We start from the raw sequence: 25,510 nt of genomic DNA, 5'->3' as shown, positions 1-25,510 counted from the left end.
GTCTTGTTTGAATATCTTAATTTTTTGCTTTTAGTGCACTATAACAATGTTAGTTTCTGTCTAAATATAGCTAATGTCATAAATACCCTTATCGAAGTGTTGATATCTATTCAGAATAGCCAACACATCTAAATACATTCAGCCGTGAACGTAAAGAGATTACCTATAGGTACTTGATTAATCCCTGCATGGATACAAGTTCCACTGTCACCATCAGGAAGCTCATTGTGCCATTTATTACTATAATGAGCATGCAGCTAGAAGGAAAATGGGGGAGAAAGGGTATTTTCATGTATAAAAAATGGAAATGGCCTGCAATGTGATATCAGATCCTCACTCCTAAAAAAATCCATCCAGAATCCACAGCCCCAAGTTACCATCTGTTAGCTCTAAAAAGCTACATTTTTTGTTTTTATGACAATTAAATATCGACTGTTTGATCAATTTATAACTCAATAGGAACAATATCTTAACAAATGTAGGTTACTATTAGACAATAGATTATAATAGTTATGAGGGGCAAATCAAGGTTGATTTCACATTCCATTATTTTTTGTACTTAAGGTGTAAACAACTTGTGATGACTTATGAAGGTGAAAATAATGAAGATTTTTCTGAGTCACTAACATGTAACCTTCCAATTTTAACAGATGTCAGGAATGCTCTAATGGCCTATGGGTTGTCGCTGAAATATATGAGAAAAACAATTACAATTTACAAAATATTTGGAAAAAAGGATAAAGTGACTGTCACCTGCATAGCATTCTCTTAAACATATGCAATGCCTTGTGGCAGCGTGCCTCAGGGGAGACCAAGAGTTACACTGTCCCACCCCAAACCCCTTGTGAAGGGCAGCCCAGGTGCTCTGATTGGGTTTGAGTCCCTGGGGGTTTCTCCCTTGCTGTGTTTCTAGTGGTCCCTGACCCTGAACTCCACCCTCAGGGGTAGAAACCCTCAAAAGTTCTGTCCCTCAAAACCCCCGGCTCTGCCTTTTTTCAGGGCTCTCTGTTCTGGATCTGAGTTTGTTCCCATGCTGAATAAATGGTTTCATGAACTGGGAGCCCGTCTCATTGGTATTCCATGCTGGTCCCCAGAATCCTGCGGCTTCCCTGGATGAGATCCTGAGGTTGTGGACTGCAGTGTATGGTGAGAGAATGCAGGCATCCAGTGAAGCACCAGGACAACAGCAGGACCGGCTCCATGGACACCCCGTAAGTTCCCGGCTGATGGCTTGAGAGCCGGCGAGAGCCCCACCTTAGAGAGGAGGACTCAAGAGTCCTGGCAGGAAGGACACGTTGAGAGTGCCTCAGAGGCATGGGGGAAAAAGGGCTTACGGAGGTGGGGGAGCCGAGACCAGAACACTGGGACAAACATCTAACTTCACCCAATGAGATGTATTATGGACAGTTTGGGTTTTTTTTTTTTTATATACATGGGAAGGACCTTTATGGACGATTATGGACGGTATGGCTCTTTCTGTGGACTGTTTTTTGTTTTCTGTGAAGTTCCTAATTTTTTTTGGTGTATACCTCCCTGTACCTTCCCCTCTCCTATATTCCTAATGTTATAAATGCAACGGCAAATTAAAGATAAACAAAGATTAATTTATTATAAATTAATAAAGCAACAAACAGTGAGAAAAAACCACAATAAATGGACAGCGCAGCGCTGGGTGGACAGGGTCTATACGCAAGGTATAGGTGTTCCCAAATCCACGTCTGAGGGTTCTCTGGCCTGGGTTTTTATAGGGATTTTATGTCCCCAGGCTAGAATTCCAACCAGTTTCCATTCACCAAATGTCCCTGATTGTCTGGTGAATGGATTTCCTGGCCTAGAACATTGAGTCAGTAAGTATCCGGGCAGAGTCTCCTCAAATGCAAAGTGAGTCTGTATGTATTTTAACATATTTCACCACAGCAGGATTGAGAGATCCGGGCTAGCGCCGATGGATATCTCGGAGGAGTAGCCTCTTCTTTGTCTCTCTTGATTGAATTTCTGTAGTATGGGTTTGGCGGGTGTGGTGTTCGATTCTGGCAACGACCATCTTCCTGGGGCTCGTCCCTTTTGTCTTGCTTGATGGTCTCCGGCTGAAATCGGCCGGGCGTTGCCTTTCTCTGGAGGTAGACTTTTAGGCTGGTTCTTTTGTTTCTATGATGGCCTGTGTCCTGTCTTTTCCTCCGAGTTGATGAGTCTGCTGAAACCTGTTATCTGGGGAGGTTCTTTTGCAATTCGTGATTTTTGGAAAAGGAATTCTATCTCGACCGGGAGGAGAATTCCTTATTCCATACTTACATTCAGTTATAATTATACATACTTTATTTAAACTTCTTACTCCGAATTTTTATTTACTCAATTCTTTATTACACTAAGGGCAGGACAAAGGGTGAAAAATGCCAAGATGGCTCGGGGCTGCTGCCGTCTCCCCATCACCCCTGTGTCTCTCTGCCATCCCATCCCCGTTTTCCTGAAGGCAGGCAAGGGACTGAGAACATCCAGAGTGATGCGGGTCTGCTGCCGTCTGCCCGCCGTTCCGTGTCCTCCTTCACCCCCTGTCTTTCCATATTCCCCATTCCCTGTCCGGGAAAGTCCATCATGGACCCCCCCCCCTTCCCAAGATGGCGCCGGCCACACGGTCTGGGATCCCTTTTTCCCGCCTTGCTCCTTCCTTTCTGGTCCCGAACCTTCCCTTCCCCCAGTAACTCCTGCTTCGCTCCCAGCCCTTTGTTTGGCTGCTCCGCCCCTGGGGGCTGTGCCTGTTCCATCATGGGCAACACCTGCTTCGGGGAAATCGAGACTGTAACCCGAGCTCCCAAAGCCAGCCTTTCACCAAGAGCATCTAAAGTGGCCATGCCCACATGAGAACCGAAGCTGGAGATCGAAGAACTCTGCTCCTTGTGAGAGGAGATCTAAGAGCTGCACCCTTCCTGAAAGAAAATCCTAAACTGGAAGAGACTGAACTAAAAAAAAACATTATATTTTTATTGAGTACCATCACTGTTTACCGAGATTTAAGTGTTTGTTTTTAATTTTGTTTTTTTTGTTTGTTTGTTTGCTTAATGTGTTTTGTTATTGAGTTTTCAGTGTCCCACAAAGCAAAGCAGGTGCTCTGTGGAGGAGGCGAGATTTTAAGGTGTATGTTTTGGAAACATTTTTAGCTCTTAATTAAAATTTGGGGAAAAAAATAATAAAAAAGGAGCCGATGTGGCCGTGTGCCTTGGGGCAGACAAAGAGTTACACTGTCCCACCCCAAACCCCTTGTGAAGGGCAGCCCAGGTGCTCTGATTGGGTTTGAGTCCCTGGGGGTTTCTCCCTTGCTGTGTTTCTAGTGGTCCCTGACCCTGAACTCCACCCTCAAGGGTGGAGACCCTTGGGGAGTTCTGTCCCTCAAAAACCCCTGCTCGGCCTCTGTTTGGGGCTGTCTGTTCTGGACCTGAGTTTGTTCCCATGCTGAATAAATGGTTTCATGAACAGGAGCCTGTCTCGTTGGTGTTCCATGCTGGTCCCCAGAACCCTGCAGCTTCCATGGACGAGAATCCTGAGGTTGCTGACTGCAACAATGCCTTTAGTTTACTTCTGAAATAAATCAAGTGGAACCAGTATGAGTCCCCTTTCATTTCAGAAAAATGGTGAGACAGAAACTTAGTGATGTTGAACAAGTTTATACAGTTTTTAAATGTTAATATATAGACAAACTTAAAGGACTGAAACTTTGCTGGGATTTGTTTCAACTGTCCCTAGTAAATATGAACTAGCTTTGATATTGGCTTTGATATCTTGCTGGGACTCACTACAAATATTATGTCAGATTTACTTGTAATTGCAATACTTCTCCAGTGAGTATTTCCCAAATGATGCTGTGATCCTGTTCTGTATCTGGACTTTATTTATATATACACATGAACAGGTCAGGATTTCTGTTTTTGGCTGTGACTGTCAGTTGTCCTGCAGCTCTACAGCAATTGCAGTAGAGCCACTGCTGGCAAAAGAAGAAAGCTTTGTAATGCTTGCTTCACATGAACTTGCCTTGGCCTGCCTGGAGCTTTGCTCATTCTTGTTTTAGCTATAACAACAACTTTTCTAATGCCTGTATCTACTTTCTTTTACTTTTCTTCATTGGGTGTAGTCATGTTATTGCATGGATATTATAAAACAATATTGTCTTCACAGGATAAGAGATTTATGGGGCGGTATGATAAACCATGGACAAAGAGAGGCCTTGAGAAGTGGGAGCAGAGGACATGATACACAATACGCATAATTCATGAGCTGGCACTGGAGACATCTTGACTATCACATCTCACCACTGCTCAGGATAGGGTTGGGAGAGAGAACAAAGAATGAACGTGAGCATGTACATGAAAAACACCATAAAAAGTATAATGAAAGTAAGATGAACTCACAAAACGATGAAGAGAAAGCAAAATGGAAAAAACATATGAGTGAAGTTAATAATTACCCAAGGTGTGTGTCATCTACCAATGGACAGGAGACCATCCATATCAACAGCACATGGCAAATGTGATGACTAGCTGTACACTCCATTACCACCATCAAATGGATGCTGTCCACTTTAGGACTCTAAGAGGCAATGAAAGGGCTTGGAAAGGATGAAAAAAGGCATCAGGAAAATATTATGTGCACACTGTATATGGATTTTAATTTAATTATTTTGGAACTTATTTTCTGTAACAAGTGCTTATTTTTTCATTAAAATAGATCATCTCTAATAATATCTTGCGTATTATATTGTTAAGATTTCAATTATACTAACAATAAATTCATAGATTTATGTATTCAGTGTGTTTTCTATTTGTCCTTTATAATCCCATATTCTGACTTATAAAATAGGCTAGAAGAATTGATATATGATTAGATGTGACATTGCATACTGAGCTGTCAAAATCTGAATAGGTTAACTTGGATGTTCTTGAGTAGTCAAATGGAAAATTAGGGTACATCCTAAGTATATTGAATTGTGACTGGCCACCAGGGGTACAAATCTGATCTTTGCAAAGCAGTTCATTCTTGGTTCAGTTAACCAAGTTAAAACTTCAGTGTGTGTGTGTTCGCAGATTTGATTTTCATGGTGAATGAGTCTTGAGTACTGTAAAATACTGAGCTGTTGTTTGTAGGACATGAAAACCTTGACAGCTTTCTAAATTCAGTCTGCTGTTCCAGTAAAGGTATTCACCATATGGGTAATAGGCTTCTAATCTGGGGGTTAGGATCTAAACTCAGAAAAAATAATTCTGGAAAACAAGAGGGCTGCAACACAAAGATCAGTAAAGCTGGGTGCCTTCCAAGTGATGGCATCATAAATTTAGTGTGTTGGTTGGTGAAGAAGGCAGAAATTCCTTGGTGCTGGTGATGTGAGTCTGATGCACAGATGGAGGGTCTGAACAACCTGGAGGCACCACAATGATTCTGAAGGTATAAAATCTTCCTAGGAATTCAAATGAGACTGAGAGCGTTGTACCCACATGGCGTGGGGATGGTGACAGTCCATGCTGTTCAGAGCACAGTCCCTCCTCAGGAAGGATCAGGAGTAGACAGAGGCAGTGACTTGGAGTTGACCAGACCAGCTCAGAGCAGACAGGAGTTGTGTTAAAATGACTGGGAAACATCTTGAATTGGTGGGTTAATTTTTACAAGGATTATTCAGGGAATAATATGCACTTTTTTTTTTTGTACCAATGCTGTTTTCTTGGTCCTATTTTGGTTGGGATTTGGGTCTTTTTTAAAAAATAGATATTCCATACAGAATTTCCTCTGCAGTTAATTGCTCAATATAAACTTCTTTTTGTACATTAATTTTCTAATACTTTGGGAATTTACTGAGAAAAGTTAAATTCTGAGTTAAATTCTTATTCAACAAGAATGTAGTATTTATTTTTCAATTTAATTTATTGTTTAGAAAGGTATTATTACTGTGTTCCTTTGGCTGCTTATCAATTTTGTTCCTTTAATTCCATGATTCAATTACTTTTATTCTAGAATAATTTTTATTTCATTCTTTTTTTTCACATAGAGTAATGTGTACATTATTAAAACTGTTAATAGTCAAGACTGAACTCATTCTCCTTATTGAAAAATAATCTATTAATAACTCTACTAGAAAGAGAAAGTGAATCTCCAGTGAACATATTCCTTTTATTCATGTGTTAAATAAGATCTTGCTGAAGCCTCAGATTCATGTCCATCAAGCTAACTAGAAACAGCCGAAGTGTGTGATTACAAAAAAATGAAGATTCATATCACAAGAGCAGATTTATAGAAATTTCATAGAATATCAATAAAAGTAAAATTTATCCTCACTCACAAAGATATGTAAGTATCCTTATAACAAAAACAAGATTAAGCAATAGTAACAATTATATGCCCACCTCCTGATGGATTTTTGGTCATGGTGGGTGCCTGGGGACCAGATTTAGTAAGAGATTTAAGTACCAAAGGAGCAATTAGGTAATGAGATTTTTCAAAGGTGCCCTGGTGCCAATGAAAGCACAGGCAAAGAGTAAAATTACTGGTGCATTAGTAATTAAGGTCTGTACCACTTGTGTTCCATACTTTCCAGCCATTAGACAACTCTTATGAGCTTAAATCTCTCAGCTTATTTATCACTAAAGCACCCTGTGTGGTTAAACACCTACTCACACAAAATTAATTATCACTTTGACCAAGGAGAGAGGCTACGGATATATTCTTAAGATAACACAGCTCTCTCACAGAGACATTGTCTTCCCTCTGCTGGAATGCATGTGTTTATGAATGTTAATGTAAGAAACTCCTAGATACAGGTAACCCACACGTGCACATAAGTGTTTTCATGGATCAGGCTGCGAGAGGTCCTGCCACTGCTCCCCGTAGTTCATTCGGCTGGGTGGAACCAGCATTAGAAAAGAGCAACACACAGTTAGGGTGTGCATGTTGACACTTTCCAGTTACAGGTTCCATTTACCATTTTATTTTGGCAAGCCACAAGACAAATTTCTATCAGTGGGACTGAAGGAAATTGGACAGACATTTAATCTGTACAGTAACTTTATAGCAATATATATAGTCAAACTGAGCTGAGACCTATTGTAATGATATTTTTTTCATCACAATTCAGTTTTCATGGTACTAGGCCCATTGGCAACAGGTGGGGTACACTTATCTCAAAGGGGAAAAATATCTTTTCTCAAGGGTTAGCCTCTTCTCCCAAGTAACAAGAGTTCCCTCAATTGCACCAGAGGTTTATATTAGATATTAGGAAAAATTTCTTCACAGAAAGCATTGTCAGGCACGATGAGAAGGCTGCCCAGGGTTGTGTTACCATTCCTAGAGCTACTTAGAAGATATGCAGATGTGACACTGAGTGACATGATTTAATGGTGGACTTGGCAGAGTTAAGGGATAGTGATCTCATAGGCCTTGTCCAATCTAAATGATTCTCTGATTTATGGTTCTGTGAAATTACTCATAGAACTTTATAGTTAATATACAAGCACTATGCTATTAGTTTTCTACCTAATTTTTAAGGTGGAAAACCAAAACTGAAACACAAGACGTATGTTGAATATGTTTAGATAATTTGGCTTCAAATTAAATTAACTTTGTAGAATTTTTTTCTATCATCGTGATTGTCAGGGTTTTTTTGGTTTTTTTTGGTTTTTTTTTGCCATTCTGCAAGTCATGTGAAACAACTTTTGGCATTAAAGAGAATCTAAACATCCAAGCCAAGTGTAGAAGAGCATGGTGAAATCCAAATTCTGCATACTCCAAAGTGAACTGATTGAAGGCTCAGAAAATGTACACCTGGATGCTGAAAGCTGGACCAGGTTACTGGGTTCAGAAAATTATGTCATCCCATTTCTGATACCTTAATCCATTTACTCCTTTAGTTTCCATTACTGATCCTGTCATACAGAGAAATGCTCAAACCTACTTTCAATTTGCTTTGATCTCATTGAGATACTCTCAGCAACATTCAGTATAATTTAATAATACCTTCCTTAATTTAATTTCTTTAAACATACACAAAATTTCATACCTACAACGTAAGAGCAATGTCAAGTTTTGGACAAAATCAGGCTAAATGACATGGATTCTAAACCTTAGTAGGTGGCAAGGAAAATTTTGCTTGTAAAAATTTCTGCTGATTAATACTGACTTTATGTAGGAAGCAGCTTTTCCTTCTGAAGGATGATTTTTTTTTTTATTTTATTTTTGCTAGTTTGAAGAAATTCTGTTTATAAACTACACTTTTCAGTTTAGTTATTGAAATTGTGAAGAAACCAGTTTGAAAAGGCAATAGACCTAATGAACAATGCTTTGATGATGAGTGAAGTAAAATGACTTTACTTTGAGGGAACACTTTGCATTTTGTGAGTTAAGTAGAAGAGAAACGAAACTCACAATGTGCAACAATGTACCTATTTTCTAGTTTGTATTATTTAGAGTAGTTTGGAAGAGAAAAAGCAACTCTTTAACTCTGATAAGCCATTATGAGACAACTCAAATTAACTTCTGTCCAAGGAAATGCGAATGAAATGTGAAATCACTGGAATATTGTATTCACCACATTCAGAATCTGATTTTAATGTCCAAAAATCTAGTGTATGATTAGTGTCACTAGGCTGTAGATTTTTCTAGGGGGGAAAAATGCAAGTTATTGAAACATACTTTAAGTACTGAAAGTACAAATAACTTGGTAATGAGAAGTAGTGACAATGTTTTTGAGAATCTGGACATATTACTTTTTCACACTTTATTTTTTATAACTATCATTTCGCACAGTCTTAAACTTCAAACCCAAACCAGTGTGGGTTTAGAACCATCATTATGAGACAGAGGAGTAATTCATAAGAAATGGGTTTGCCATGATATGAGAAGCACGGAGGCAGAGGAAGGAAAAGGAAAGACTTTTTGACAGGGTACTTCTAGAAAACCAATTATTAGTGTCATAACCCCCTCTTATTAAAAAGAAACCAACTAGCCTTTTTCTTAAAAATTAAGATTTTTGTGGATTTGGTTTTTTGGAGGTTTTTATCACATATCATCATATCTAACACTGAAATGAGTTAACAGACTTCAAAAATAGGATATTGATTTTTCAACTATTTCAACAGCTGTCTTGCATCTGACTAGTAATGTAGAGACTGAGCATTTTTGTAACTTTCAGAAGCATTCTAAACACCATCTAAGAAGATAAACAAATCTTAAAGTCACCAAGAAGCTTATTTTGTGTAATCTTAGTAAACTCATCCAGAAAGTTCTTCTAATTCATGCCTCTTAGCTGAATTATCTGCAGCAAGATGTTTACTCAGCAGATAGAAAATTACTAGACCTAATGGGCAGAAGGCAAGCTTAGAAAAAGTGGCATTTTAAATGTGCATTTAGAAATATCCCTACATGTTTTAAGTTAGGCATCTGAAGTGCACCTCTACCTGGTAAAATCATAGTAGAAATTAATTTGTGAACAATCCGTAGTGTCAATCAAAATGTAGTCTGAAAGGAACCTCTAACTCCTGCTCAGAGTGGAAATAATTCCAAAATTAGAGATGTTTGTGCATGGCCTTGTTCAGCTTAGTTTTGAAGATCTCTAAGGATGGAGGTTCAAATCTTTCAGAAATCTTTTGCATTGCTTGATGAAACTGGATTTCCTCCCTTGCTTGTGACCTTTGGCCACTGCTTGCCCTATTACTCTGCACCCTGGAGAAGAGTTTGTCTCTGCTTTCGCTGTAATTTCCCACTAGAACTCAGTAGGCTGCGTTGAGATTCCCTCTCCTGCCCCTGCATCTCCTTACAAGTTACCTGATGGCCTCATTTTCACAACCACAAAAGCGGGTAACCCTGCCACCACAAGGCTACTCTGCTGGCACATGGCATGGCAGGCACTGGAGATGGTAATTTAGCACTCTGAAGGGATTACAGGATTCCAGCAGACTTGAATTTAGAAATTGACCTGAATTAATAGCAATGGCATAAATTTAAAATCTTCTACAATTTAGCTGGAAAAGAACAGAATAATTTTTTTTTTCCTGCAACTATTCCACAGAATTTGCCTATCCAGAATTCTCATGTGATCACAGAGAGTATCTCCATTATTTCTGGTGGAATTAAAACTTAAGGATTCAAAAGGTGCTCCTCACATCATCAAGTCAAATCCTCTTTTAGGGCTATAATCCCAGAAACACATTCAGTAGAGTTTCTTGTAAAATCTAGCTCAGGCTTATGTTTCCGGTGCTTGCTCTAAGAAGTGTTTCCTCTACACTGATGGTTAGAAAAAACTATTTTAATTCTCAGACTAGATGTATTCAGCTCAAGTTTATAACCATTCGTAACTGTGCCAGTGTTGCCTTTTAACTGTAATAGCTCCTTATCCTCCCCAGTAATAACAGTCCTGGTGTATTTATAGATACATCCCTTCTTAGCCTTTCATTTCCTGGTTTCAAAAACTGAAAATCACAGAGTGCAGCAGAGAATCTTTTCTAAAATGTTGTAGAACTGTATTAACCCGTCTTATGACTCCATCTGTTTAATGGTTCCCCTGCTGTCTCTCACCGGCTTTTACCTCACTCATTAAACACCTGACCTTACCACTTGCTTTTTTGCAATGTTGAGAGGTTTGATTTTGCCTCACATATGTTCTGAAAAGACTGTGACCACTGGAAAAACAACACAGCAGTTTTATTTCACCCTCCTTTTCTCTTGGAAACTTCAAGTTACTCAAGTTTTGGGTGGGTTCCCCCCCCCTCCCCTTGTCAGCTGCAAATAAAATAGATCTATGTGATAGATGAACAATAGAACAAAGGTGAGATGATCAAATGTGTTTCTATTGTTCCTGTGATGTAGGTGATAACTATGAATCTTCCTGTCAGAGCTGTCATTAAATACTTGAGTGAAATTCTCAGGAACGCTTCTTGTGCTGGAATTTGAGATGGAGAAGCAATTTCTTCACCCATAAAGTTATTGATCCTGATTTTAAAAGCAGTTTTTAATGTTTTAAACACTGTGAACCATTTCTCTTAGTAGAAGAACCTGGAAGGGCGGATATGCAAGTGAGAGTCACAGCATCACTAGAATAAATTATGCAATATGGTGCAAAATCTATGGAACAGTTGTACAGAAATGTTCAACATGAGTTACAGAGAATTAATGATGTTTCCACAGCATGGATGCAAGAAAAAATCCCACCACCAAAAACTATGAGGTGAAGAGAATGTTAGAAAAGGACTAAATTAGATACTCCTTACTAATTATTTGTATTAATCTTTCAAATTAGTTGAAAAACTGTTCTGTATGAAAAGCTGTGAAAAACGATTAATTTCTAGGAAAACAGAGTTTGAATTAAGATACAGAAAGTGTGATTCTCCAGCTACTTTCTGCTTTTTTTTTTTCAATGCTGATAGGATATGCGCATTTTCTATTCCACATGATGTTAAAGAAAAGTATAATGAGGATGAAGACAGCAGAAAGCTTGAAGGGAGAGCACCATCATTACTGTTTAAATTAATTTTATGAATACATTTTCAAGTGACTTATCTACCTTTTAATTTAAGTATTTCTACTGGTATGAGGAATAGGCATATAAAGCAAGTTTCACTTTAAATGGTGGCAAAGTTGTGTCTTAGTATTAATAGACATCTGATGAAGTACCAGTATTAAGTGTAAAGGATTAGTTTTTTGAAATGCAGCTTGTAGTTTTAAAAACATTAATCTGGGGGGAGGGTAATTTTTTCTGCATTTTTTTGAAGTTGGGTTTTTCACAGTTTCAAAACTGGATTTTGTTTCTACTAAGCCTTAGCAGGTAATTCAAGGACACATTAATTAATCTCATCCTACAATGTGTAGTCATGCCTGTTAGCAGGAGAAAAAAGGGTTGTGGGTGTTTTTTAATATGCAAATCCCATGACTCCTCTGAAATTCATTTGTAAATGAACATTTTTCATTCAGACAAAATGGTTAAGGCTAAATTAAATAATATCAAGGACAAGGGATATCCTTACCTGACAAAGTCATGCACCCACTTAGAAATATAAATAGATCCAAATAGTCATCTATTGGATATAGACTTAAATCTACATCATGTTTTCCTAGTTATACATTTCATACATATATATTGTGTGTCTTGCTGCACTTGCAGGAAAAGAATATTGGCTGGATATGAAGAACAGGGTCAATATTTCATTTGAAAAGGAGACTGTATCTGTTTTGACCAAGTGAAGTATTGGTCCTTTAAACATATTTTTACAATTTCAAAGTCCTGCATGGAGTTTTACTAAAAAAATCTTTCTCATCTTCTCTGAAAAAAAAAAAGATGGTGCTAAATGTTTACATAAGAAAGTATCTAACCCCCGGAGGAGCACACCTCTCAGGCTGATGACAGGTTAAAAGCAAAAGTAACTAGCCTTTAGCATTATGGTTTCTATCATAAAGAGAACACATGCAACTAACATGTGTTACTTGCAGATACCTGAGACATGGAGACTTATTATTCTGAAGCCCCTGCTATGCACCCCTGCTTTTGTGAACATTTTGATATTAATGTTAGGAGAGGCTAGGATTTTGCCTTTTGTACAAGATACAACAAAAAACCTACCCAAGCTCATGCTATTCTACCACAAGCCAGCTTGTTTGTCCACCAAAGCTAGGTGCCAAAATAAAACCCTGCTAAGTTTTAGATTTCAGAGGTGACAGACATCTTTCCTTTGCCCCATCAAGTTTTCATGTTAAATTTCCTTACTGGTATTGAATCACATCTGCTTGTATCAGCAAAACACATGGGCTACTCAATAGCTCACTAATATAAACTGATGAACACTGGTTTGCATGGAGCACAGCAAATGCAACCATCTAAAACCACCAGAGGTACTAACTGAGCTAACAAGATTTATGACTTCCTTTTCCTAGATATTTGATTTAATCTCCACTGGTAGATCTTACACAAATAATAGTCCAGCTGACACTGATTCTTGCCCTAAAGTAGTGAAAATGAAAGGTGTGAAACTAAACTCATAACTGTTTAAGTTCTTCCCTTGCATTTTCATTGTATGACTTCAACTACTATATCACTATATTTTTATTTCTAAATGTGAATATAAGCACATTGCTCCTCACCTCAAAATGCATAGTTTTAAGATCAAAAATTATATATGGAACTATTAGCAATGTAAAAATATGACCTATACTTTTTAAATATAGATTTTTTTTTCCTTCTTTCTTGTAAGAAATAAGCTTTGCAGCATTTCTGCTCTATATGTTAATATCTTACAGAAAGGCAATGACCTCCAGACAAATACACTGGCCATCAGACTGCAGAGACATTATGGTTTGCCTTGCTTTCCCTTTCTCTGTTCCTGTGAATTTTGAATTATCCTGTTTTTTCAGGAAAACACAACTTTAAGAGAAGCCAGTCACTTAGCTGCAGGGCACTCTCACCTGACCTGAGCCTTGGGCTTAGCCACCCTCTGGTTGATACAGATCTTTTCGTCTGCAGGTAATCACCCAGTCCATTGTCATGGTGTAAGAAGACAGGCAGCCACCTTCATACATATTTTGAAATAAAACATATTAGCTCTGTTCTTCAGAAAGAATTGTTCAAGATTACAGCTTTAACATAAAACTGTAGGCTGGAGGGTCCCAAAAAGGCAGAGGCACATCTGATAGTTCTGTATCAAGCACCCCAGCTCCACAGAGATGGGATTTTTCAAAACAGAATTTCCTCAGTGTTTCTTGTTCTTCAGTACAGGGTCCACTCTTGCTGAATAGCTCCTTTCTGAAGTGTCTGATGTTCCTGGGCCCTGAGATGCATCCTAGGGCTGAACAGTGAAAAACTAAAAAAAAGGTGGGTTTACTTTTTTAAATTTCTCTTTAGGTTATGGAAACAATCTGCTACCTGTAGAGGGGATTGGGATAACAGTGCAGGCATCAAACCCTCTGTGTCATGAGCATAGTGGTGGAGGCCTAAGTATGACAGAGATGAAAAACTCTTTTTTGTTTATTATGATGAGTATGTTAGTTGCAAATGCAATTAATACTGGATTAGTCAGCTCATACCCTTAGACATGTTTTGTGTTGCTTTACATTATGTTATCTATTAAATTTTCATCATTCCTGAGAGCATTTAAGTAGCATTTCTCTTCAGTTCCAACCTTTAGGCTGATTCTGAAAAACCTAAATTAATTTTCATATTAGCACATATTTATAATAAAATTAATATTGATACTACTCTTTCACAAATTCTTAATTTTATCTTAGTACATTATTGTTCCTTTTTTCCTGAACATCAGTCACAGACTTAAATTTCCCATATTATCAGTTTTTACAGAATATATAGGAGAAGTCCTTGAGAGAAAATACCTAGGAAGGAATATGTCAGATATTTCAGGTTCAAATTGCAACTAATACCCTGATAGTCCAAGTAATATTTTTTTACTTTGTAAAGAAAGGACATCATTCACTGATCATCATAGTATGTCTGGAGAAAAGCCTATTGCAATTTATCACAGACTGCCAAAAGCAGAAAATATATTTTAGACAGTGAAACAGCTGCATTTATGTCTAGAGGGGGCCAGATAAGAAAGCTTTTCACAGAAGAGATTTATAGAGATTGTGTTAGCTAAATGTTCAGGTCTGATCAAAATTAGTCCTGCACTTCCTGCTGGACACAATATTTTGCTCTGTCTACTATGATTTTCCCACAGGTACTCCATATATTTGTGGTGGATGCTAGCCCATAAAACACAATCCTGGTCAGGGGCAGTAACAGAGGCATCTCAGGGTCTCCTGAGCCAGCAGTGGTGGCTCAGCCTTGCATGCTTTATTCTTTGTCTTAGGAGTATGTGTTCTGAATAGCTAAAGCCATGCAATTTCAGGGTAAAATGTGTAGACCACAGAAAGACAGCCTTACCATATTGAAACTGATAAAACTGTGGTAATCTATTTTCTAGGTTGTTTGCTACTTATTACTAAGTAATAATAAGTATTACTTAGTAATACTAAGTACTAAAACTAAGTACTAGCAATACTAGTAAACACTAGCAATAATAGTAATACTAAGTACTATTGCTTTATATATACTTTAGTATTTAGGTGCTCTAAAATATGCAGCTTTTTTTTGTGGGGGGATGTGTGGGGGGGTGTTTTTTGACCATAAAAAACATAAAAAATTTTTATTTGTGGCTCACAGCAGTCTAAGTGGCTTGCAACTCAAAGACATTAAATTAATTTTTCAGCTTTCTGTGTCCAGTCAACTGAGAAAATGATGCTCTGGAGCCCTTCAGTTCCTGTCTAGTCTGAAAACACTACATACAAGGAAGAAGAAATTAATTCCACTCCAGAAAACCCCTCACTGTTTTCTACTTCCTGCCAATAGCATCTTTATTTAAAGCAAAACAAACAACACCCTTAGTAAATGAAAGGCATACATACATTAACAATAACAGATATTCAGCAAATATCCTGAATTAAAATGTACTAGATGTACATTGTATAATGTACTGGATGTGCACATACATACTTCTCTTAAATAGAGAATATAATTCTGCTACTTTTATATAATTTATGTATTAATAATGGTAATGAAAAGATGGAAGTAAGGGAAAGCATATTGGAAGAAGCTCTAATATATGCATGTAGCTTTGCTTGGCAGACTTACAAAGGGTTTTACTGACTTTGCAATAGTTATATGCATAAGCTCTTCAGGGACCTTGATCCTGAATTGCTCCACACCAACATAAAATTGTTACAGACACGAACTGTCACAGTGGAGCTCTCTATAAGAAAAGTCAAATAGGGATACACAAGTTATTTCTCAACTTTCTTGAAATTTACTTGCAATTTTTATGAGCAGCAAAGGTAGACTAGATATTCATTATCACATGGAAGTATAGAGCAACTGATCATAAAAGATCAAATGATCTAAAAGCAAAATACACTTTGTAGTAGCTTTATTCATGTTTTCTTTTTCTAGAACTAAACAGCAGATGTTCCAATTAATGTGATTTACTTCTTTTCCCCTTTTGTTGTTACAGCTTTTGAATCTTTTCTGGAACCAGAATTTTTTTTCCTTGAATCTTTCTGGAAACAAAAATTATATAATATAAACATATTATATGAAGCGTAATCAACAGCAAAGTTAAACTGAGGTAAGAAAATATTGCAAATATTTTAGTTATTTTAGTGAGAAAAAGAATGGTGATTACATGGCCATAAATGCCATGAATTCCATTGCTACTGAATGAAGCAAATACCACTGTGTAGTTTACTTATATGCTGTCAGACCTTAAGTCTGCAAAATGAGACATCTCTCTTTCCCCGCCTTTCAAATGAGTAAAAACTGGTCTCCTATACCTTACAGGAAGTCTTCCAGGAGTTTAACTTCCAGATTGAGGGAAAAAGATGTAAAATAAAAAATTTAGCCTACTCAAAAAAACCTGCCTCTCTATATAGACAGAGAACAGGTGACTAGAGTTATGGACTCTGAAGCTAAAGGGATCATTAGATGTTAGCCTGGCTTTCTGTATACTACAGGTGTTCGTTTTTTTTTCTTGTGTATAATTATTTCTTTTTTTCTGTACTTATTTGTTGTCATTGAAAAAATATTCTTTGTGTTCACTGGTTGCTTTAATAATCATTCATTTGCACTCCTGCAATTTTTCTCTTCGAATTTACTAAATTTAGTAAATTAAAAAATTTAAATTTATATTTAAAAATAAATTAAATTTAAAATTAATTTAAAATAAATTTAAATTTACTAAAACTTACATGTTTAGCTTACTTGAGACTTGCAGTAATGTGAAGCTAAAGAGGTTACTTTATCGTCTTAATGGTAATTGCCTTTTTAAACACAGAATTTCCAAGGCAAATTAAAACAATTTTAGTGCCATATTTTTTCCTGTGTTATGACAAAATTATTTTCTAGCAGAGACTTAAAATCTCTGACAAATTCTGTTAGAAATATTTCACTTTGAGTCTTGTTTTCATTAACAATTTCTTTCCAAGATCTGTAAGTTACCTATTTTTTTTCATTAAATGTGCAGAACTTTTAGGTGTGATATTATCTTATCACTTATAAGTCTTCAGTACATTGTATCTACACGTTTATTGTCCTGATTTTTGTCTCTTTAAAAAATTAGGGTTTTTTGTAAAAAATATGATCTTAATTGACGTTAATCACACCCTTCAAGTTTAATTCTTTATTAAATGAATCCTCTACCAGCTCTTCTGTTTATTTTATCTGTGACAAATTTCACTTGACTAACCAGTAGGATCATCCTGTTGCATCATGGTAAACTAAGCATTATTCCAATCTTGGCATTTCCACTACCTTAAAGAAAAGGGGGGAAAAAAAAAGAAAAAAAAAAAGAAAAAGATGCGTGGATTTACAGGTTTATTCCTATTAATGCAGTTTAGCATACTCCCTAATTGCTATTCACAGAAAGGCTTCAGAAGGTACTCCTTCTGGGAACATCTTTAATTTCATTAGTATTTTCAAGGAAAAGTACCTAGAGTTGTTTATTAATTTTTTAACCACCAATTCATTAACAAATAATAAATTGACAAGTCAATGAAGCCTCTTACAACAACAGTGTAATTGCCTGTTTGTTTCATATTCTTGGCAATACAGGCAGTATAATCCCAGCTGTTTGAAGCATGAAAAGGTTTGATCTTTGCAAACTCCCACATTAGGAGTCTGAGAGCCGTGAGTGTGGAGCGGTGACATTTATAACTCTGTGTAGTGGCTATTGATTATTCTCGTATTTATGAGTTCATACAGGAGCAGATGTTAGTTGACATTTTTTGTTTAATCTCACAGACGTGCTGAAATTGCCCTTGGAGATTTGGGTGAATATGGAGAGGCATGTTACTATCAAAAACAGACACCACATGGAAACAAGCCAAGATTTTCAGTCTCAGAGAAGCATAGAAGAATCTTGGGCAATTTCTGATCAATCCAAGCTCATCATTACAAGAACTTTTAGGAATCTTGCTCTATTGTGTAAAGCCAGGGGCTTACCTCACTTGGTGTCTAATTGCAGGTCTAGCTCATTGAGCTCATGAAATAAAAGGTGAAAAATTATCTGTTTTTCACAAAGATATATTGCTATTTTTTCACATATACACTGAGAAAAACAAACACTAATGCTCCATCTAGACTCTAATCTCCTATATGGCCTTCAGTATGCTTCTCAGAGCCTCCCATCAGCATGCCAGCTCATAAAACCCACACATCTTCCAAATGGATTTGAGGTTTTTAATAAATCATTAGTCTAAATATTACATTTTACATGCCACTGGTTACACCTGGCCTTTTGTAGTTACTGAATGATTCATGGGCTGTTTGGAAGAACACACATATGCACACAAATATTTATAACTCTATGTTTTGTTGAGAAAGGTTGTTGACCTCCTTCAATCAAGAAATTTTAATGCTTTGTGCTGACTTTCGATTTTATTGGTTGTTTAAGGTACAATCAAGGCTTGAATGGGATTTGAGATGGAGGCTGTGATCACCCAGTTGCAAAACTGAGTTCCTTGCCCTTTGGTGGTAACCTCTGTGTGTATACTATCTAACTACAAGCTCTAATCATGAAATTCCAGGAGTCTGTGGTGTATAACCTGTGGTGTTGGAGGAAGAGGCATATGGTTTCTGAGACCAGGATCTGAAGAGATACAACTTTTTCCTGACCATTTTGAAGACAGAGAGTTGAGGTCTCAAACAGTACAGTCTCTGTCTTGTAATGGATTTCTGGGTGGTTGCTCATGCAAGTATTGTCATTTAAGTCCACAGCATCACTAGGCACCCTGATGCTTTAAAGCCATCCCTGTTTACCATATTTTGGAACAACATGGTCTTCATGTCTGCATGAGTTCTTCAATGAGGTTTTCATGACTGCATTGAGTTTTTACGAAATGCTTTCAACACTGTTCTTCAGCAAGGGTAATAAACTTACATATATATTGTCATCATCTTACAGTTCTTGATGTTTGCAGAGCTATTCATTCCCACACGATTTGTAGCTGCATGAAGCTGTGAGACAGTGACAGGTCTGTGTAAAGAAATACAGGCTTTCACCACAGATCGCTTGACTTGAGAGAACAAAATTAGCAGGAAGCAGCACACATACCACATATCCCACAATTTAGTGACAAAGTTCCAGATTCACTGGGCAAACTCCATTTTTACAGGTGAGTTTTGCAAAGAAAAACTTTCAGGATTCCTGGATTTTTGAAGCAGTTGAGGGAAGAAAGTTTTCTCTCTTGCTGCTTGCATGTTTACCTGTTGCTACTTGTGTGTTTACCTGCGTTCCAAATAACTTCATATTCCTATCTTTTGCTAGTTTTTAAAAAATGTATTAAAACAAATATTCACATGCTGTGCATAAGGTGTCTCGACCTAGATATTCAGACTGCTATCTCCTTTCTGGGATACAGCATTGTGTAAGCTAACATACAAGCACAGCCTTCTGGCATGATGACAATAATATCTGTGTGTCTTACTTACTAAAAAAAATAAAAGCAGAAGTTAAAAAAAAATAATTATACTAAATATCAATTCGTAAAGTCTTAAGGAGCTTGTGAGTTAAGCCAAGAAACATTTCACTGCAGCATATCTCTGCCTTACTAGAAAATAGGCCTGATGGACTGAAAGGCAGTATTTTGGAGTTGTGACCAACCCCTCTACTCTGCTTGTAACACTAAATATTTCATTCTGTGCAGCTCTGGGTTTGAGTAAATCATAGTTGTATTTCTTAAGGGAAACGTACTTTTCCTAATTGCACATTGTAACCTTTATACTTTCCTTCAGTTGGAAGGAAAGCTGTTCAAGATAAAATCCATTTTTGTTTCTTCCTTAAAGGAGTAAAGCAGGAGAATAAGCCCTGATTTTTCTGTATCTGGTCTGCCCAACTCTGTTTTTCCTTTGGTTAGCTCATTGATTCTCCTAGACCACAGATTTTTAAGACCCAAACACAGAGCAGCTTCAATCAGAATTTTTACTTAAATATTTAATCTCTTATTAAACTTGACAAGTTTGCCAGAGCAAGGCCACAAGCAAGAGAAGCAAATCTAGCAAGAGTTAAAATTATATATATCTGTTACATCTGAGTGAAAGGCAAAATTCCTTTGGTATGCAGTACTTAAAAATACTGCCAATCAGCTAAGGGCATTTTTTCAGATCTACTTGCAACATAGCAAAGAGTTTCTTATAAATAAGAAAGTGAGGCCAAATACCTGTATCTGTTTTGATCTGTGGATGATTTACAGGACTTCTTCCTCTTTGTTCTCCATGAAGATAACATGCTTATAACAGTAATAATCACTTATTTTACCAGGTACAAAGCTAATGTTCATTGTACGAGTGGAGATTCCTATGTTAAATACAGCTTGTTCCTGGGCAAGCAACCTCAGTAATGCTGGCATGTATTCAGCCTTCTGGAAATAATATTTTGAGTCCTGGCTGATGTTAAACTAAGTAAGATGGACAGATAAACCTTCATCTCACTTCATGGCCTTGTCTGAAATATGCCTGCTTTACCCAGAGATTTAAATGATACGAAATTTGGGCTAGGAAAATGTAAATACCTTATGACTAAACAGAAGTAGTTTTATCTGAATTAGAAAAAGAAGAAAAGAAGAAAAGAGGAGACTAGCTGAGACTTTCACTTTATTTAGATGGAGAAAGTCCATCTACCCATCTGTATTTCAGGAAATACCCATGGAGAACTAGAAAGGAGAAAGCAAAATAAGGGAGTCTTCCTGACAGTCTGATACAAAGCTTTAAGAAACATGGGCTGAGTCACACAGATTGTTTGAGAATTGTGAGGTATTCACCACTGGTACAAAAGTATCATTAGGAATAACACGACACATTCAGGTCTTTGTTATGTTTCTTAGAGTTTGATCATCTCCTGTGTCAGATAGAGGCAGAAATGAGAAGCCAGTGATGTGTGTGTGTTCCCTCACTGCCCCAAAATAAATGGCTATCACTTAATGCTCTCAGACTACATTTGTTCTTACCTGGATCCCTGTCTTCAAAGTTTCCCTGTTAATTCTGCATGATACCTCATCTACCAACAGAATAGATTGCTATCTGTTCTCCATTCATTTTGATACTCATGCCATCAGCTTACTAAGAAAGAAATCCCTAAAGAGTTATATTGATTTACTTAATCACATTGAAAAGAATATCTCCTTTAGTCCTATGAAAAATAAAACTGTTGTGGAAAAGAGTGCTACATTTCTGTCAGATAGTGAAAGCTGGTCTGACACAGTTGTGCAGTTTTTAAATGCAAAATTTGCTGCAGGGCTATAGAAATATATATTAGATCCACAGTAAAATTTGAGAGGGTTGTGTGAGTGGGTGTTTCATCTTTCTTTTTTAATCTTTGTGATTTGTATGTGTAAACATTACAAGAAACATTAATTGCTAGTAAGAGGCTGACATTAATTACAATAGCTGTGCTGAAGACACTGGACTTTGGCTGATGTGCACCAGGCAGAATCTAACTTTCAGAAGCTTTCCACTCAGCGAGGATCTTTTTATTTCTGTCATACTTCTGTGCATTTCATCATACCACATCCACGAGGATGTATCCTTTCAAAAGCTGTCAGCACTTTCTGAACACTTGCTGTTTATTCTTTCAAAAGTTGCAAGGAAGAGGAGGAAAAATAATGCAAGCTGATTTATAGGCTTATTTCCCCCCCAGAAGACATCTCTTTACCCTATATCAGAGCACTGTTAGTTTTCTAACGTATTCAGGATTCAGGATTATGCATTAAAAAAATCATTTTCTATTTCACAGAATAATCACATAAGGTATTCTATTTCTGTTCTAAGTAGTCTAACAGAACATGGTGAATTTGGTGCTAGAAAAGTCACAACTTCTTTAAAGATTTAGGTTCTTACCTCTTTGGGGCAAAATGTTCACGTTCTCCATGTTCTTCATGTTCTTCAGTGTTTATGTTCATGTGCCCTGTTTGTACTCACGTAGGAGTTCCAGGCAGGAGGAGAATGTTCCTGAGCCAGAGTAGGGAACAGAAGAAGCCAGAAGTGGACTTCGCCTGAAACCTGTTGTAAAAAAAACCTGTGCTTTGACTGTTATGGCTATTAATTAGTACATCTACTGCGGTGTACTAAAGTGGCTTGGCTTGAAAACATCATCGTTTGTAGACACCTTTTGTTTTAATTTGATTTGTTTTAATCACCTGATTAAAAAAAAAAATACTTTATGCCTCATTGTCCATGTGCCTGCTAAGGTTAATATTCAGCTGATACAGTTTTTCCATTGTGAATAATGAAGCTCATGGAAAAATTTTTTGCAGGTACCCGTTGAAGTATTCTTGCTTCATTACTTACAAAATATTATCAGCTACAATAAAATTCAGGTAGTTTTCTCAAGAAGACACATTTATAATACAAAGTGCTTTATAATATATCAATGGAGAACTTTTATTAAATGTTTTAAATTTTCTTGCTCCATGACTTCATCTGCTTTTTATTTAATTAGGATTAAAATGCTATAAGTAGGTTTAAGTGTTTATAACATAGGTCCCTGAAGTTTTCCAATCAGTCTGGGGTCCTGCAATACATACCACACAACATCTTTGCATATGTAGGGAAATTTAGAGCTGTAGAGTAAAATACTGTAGTTTTAAGAGTGCCATGAATAGCTTTTACTGTGCATCCCTGAGAGACACAATTATATACTACTGTCTACTGTCTGTAGCCACAAGGCTGTGCTCTCACTTGCACTTTTGCTAGACCTATGCTCACCTGCATGGTCACAAGCAAAGTTCTGCTTAAACTCTGAAGAAGTCAATGAATACAATTAAATTACATTCTAAAAATTAAAAAAAATCTCACTCTGTTCTTGGGTTGTACATGATTACTTCTGTTTATGGCATAAAGAATTTTTAAAGACTAGAAAACTTGTCTTCTCTTGCTGCACTACCACTGCTTCAACAGCAGGTATTAGCCATCACAAGGTAACTTCAATACATCAGGATTTAATTTAAATGTAAGTAGTCAAATGAAACCCAGCAATGAGGCGATGACCCATAGTGATAAAAAAGATAATTAGAATTACCGCTTTTCTGGCATGAGAAGAGCCATGCAGTGACATATATCAGATACTTGGGAATATGTCTAGGCATTTCCATTAATTTTGCCTTAATTTTCAATTTGAATTCAGAAAAACTCAGCTATGAATGTTTCTGTAGAAATTAAATGCCTATGCTACCTAACCTGTCATGTTGGATTCCTTTATAGGGTACAGTTATATTCTGCATTTATATCAGTGAGCACTGGAAAATGAAGTGTAAGCACAGAGCAGAAATGCCATTGTCAACACTCTAAAGACTATTTCTGAACAACTCCTTGGCAGTACAGGTTTTACATGGTGCACCCTCACACTGCTTCTCTGAACTATTTTCCACCTCTGTGTGATGCTTACATTTGCATTTGTGCTGTTATGGCTTGAACTGGACTGAAGACCTGATTCAGATCCAGAGTAAATATGAACATCCGCCGTTTGTCTTATGTATTATTAAATATTAAACCACACTCTCACATAAGTAATAAATTGGGACTATGTGATCAAAATGTGTTATATTATAAGCATAAATTCCAGCAAGAGTTAAAAACATGCATGTCCTTTGCTTACCCATATATCCTCCATATCATCCTGTAATTTGTGCCTGAAAGTGTGGTGAAAGTTCTGGCTGACATAGGTCATGCAGCAGGAGTAATGTCCTGGCTGAGAGAGGCAGATATTCCCTTTAATTTTCCCTCTGGATTTGATTTTTGATAACATGAGCTTCTGAATGAATGGTTAGTCCTAGCTCTTTCCAGGGCCTGGTTCATTTCCAGTTGAACATATTATGCAGGGTAGGAAATTTAAGGGCTAAATCTTGGCAACAGCTCAGTCCTAATAGTCTGGATTTCAGTGCCTTAAGGAAAGGATGTGGCTTAAAAAATAGCTCTGGAAACAAGCAATTTTCCTTCTGAGAATAGCTCACAATATTTACTGGGGCCCAGTGCTTAAATTCTCACACATTTGCAGCATCTGGCTTTAATCAGCTGGTGGAACAGTTGATCCAAAGACATCACGACTTGTGGTTCCTGGGCCATAATGACTTAAATCCTTATTATGAACAAGAGCACAATCTGGTTTTCATTAAATTCTTTGTAATGAGGATGGGAGAGTTGGTGGACCTAAGCAGGCAGTTCCTGTTTCACAAATCAGACACCCTGTGACACTGCCCTTCTGCTGCTCTGCTTGGTGGCTCAGAAGAGCAGAGTACAGAGGTGGGTGTCCTCAGCCATCCTACAAGCCTTTGGAGCATCTTTGAAGCCATTCACATTCTCATTGCATCAGGAACAACTGCTTCCTCACAGCATGTCTCCTGTATCTAAACATGACACCTGGTTCTGCCAGTACCCACCCTAAATCAGGGTTTCTGGAGGATGGAAAGGCCCTGTATTTCACCACGTTTGCCTCATGACATTATTTGAGGCCAAATTATAGAAGCAGGGTAAGCTCATAAAGATATTTTGGGGAAAGTGCTGTGCCTGTAGCATGCTCATGCTGGTCAGAAGGTAGGGGCCAAGGGACAGCTGTCCCTAGGTATGCAAAACATACATCTCTTGTTTGAAAAGTCTTATTGTGATTTTTCTGACATCAATGTCATGAAACCTTCAAATATTATTGCATATAATTAATAGTAAACTTAGATTCTAAGATTACCATTCAGCTTCCTGAAATGCCATAAGTGTTATCCGAGGAAATATTTCCAATGGAGTAAAACTAACTGGTGAAATCTACCAACAATAAAAATTTAACTACTTTCAACAGGAAAACTTAAACTACTAGTCTGGGCTCATGTTATAATATATGGATGTATTCTTAAAGAACAAAGAAGATTGTTTCTCCTTTAAGCATGCATATTTTTTTTTTCCTCTAATACGCTGTTAGAGTCTTTGCAGAGTATTTTTATTTAATTCATACATAACATTAATTTTTCAAAAATTTTTCAAGCTTACCATCAAAATGTTCTTTTTCTTTTAAATTGCTTTCATCACTTCTTAGATTAAAACATTGCAAAGACTTCACAATAATATTTTTTCTGGCTTTATGGAACTTTCCTATGCAATTATCTATTTCCTTAATAAATGAGGTTTTTGTTCCGTAGCATATTTGTACCTCAGCCAGGTCTCACGGCTCCCATTGTTCTTCAAACTAAGGATGCTTACAACAAATAATAAAAATCCCTTTGCCCTTCCCACAAAGAAAAAGCCAAACAATTCTGGGACACAGGTCACCTCCTACATCCACAGGAGATACTACATGACTAGAGGACTCAAAAGTTTAGGACGAATACATCAGAGAGCATTCATGATTTTAAATCAAGCCAGTAACCTCACATTAGTGTTCCTTATGTACTGCCATAGTATCCATGCAGGCCTGGGCAGCCAGAAATGTGCTGTTAGGGATTCCCCACATCCCCAGAGGTTACTGTCCCCTCA

The 25,510-nt window shown here is 37.1% G+C and overlaps 2 long non-coding RNA genes across 3 annotated transcripts in view; one reads left to right on the top strand and one right to left on the bottom strand.

The window, feature by feature from the left end:
• Positions 1-18,064, top strand: part of LOC111941421 (uncharacterized) — a 172,342-nt gene extending 154,278 nt beyond the window's left edge. Inside the window, exons 2-5 of one of the 2 annotated variants that reach the window (XR_015281207.1) lie at positions 13,372-13,480; positions 13,733-13,828; positions 15,219-16,130; positions 17,801-18,064. This is a non-coding gene — a long non-coding RNA (uncharacterized LOC111941421). Of the gene's footprint in view, positions 1-13,371; positions 13,481-13,727; positions 13,829-15,218; positions 16,131-17,800 lie in introns of both variants that reach the window. The other variant, XR_015281206.1, reaches the window with a different exon arrangement.
• On the bottom strand, positions 16,899-25,493 carry LOC111941420 (uncharacterized). Its single transcript, XR_002870003.2, has 4 exons — positions 25,409-25,493; positions 21,893-22,054; positions 18,939-19,034; positions 16,899-17,311 (listed from the first exon to the last, which is right to left on the bottom strand). It is a non-coding gene; the product is annotated as an uncharacterized LOC111941420 (long non-coding RNA).
• Positions 25,494-25,510: the final 17 nt, after the last annotated feature.

The sequence above is a fragment of the Cyanistes caeruleus genome, chromosome Z (genome assembly GCF_971803275.1).
Source record: "Cyanistes caeruleus chromosome Z, bCyaCae1.hap1.1, whole genome shotgun sequence".
Classification (NCBI taxonomy): Eukaryota; Metazoa; Chordata; class Aves; order Passeriformes; family Paridae; genus Cyanistes; species Cyanistes caeruleus.
Note: the sequence above shows the minus strand (reverse complement) of the source record. Positions and strands in the feature narration are given on the sequence as shown.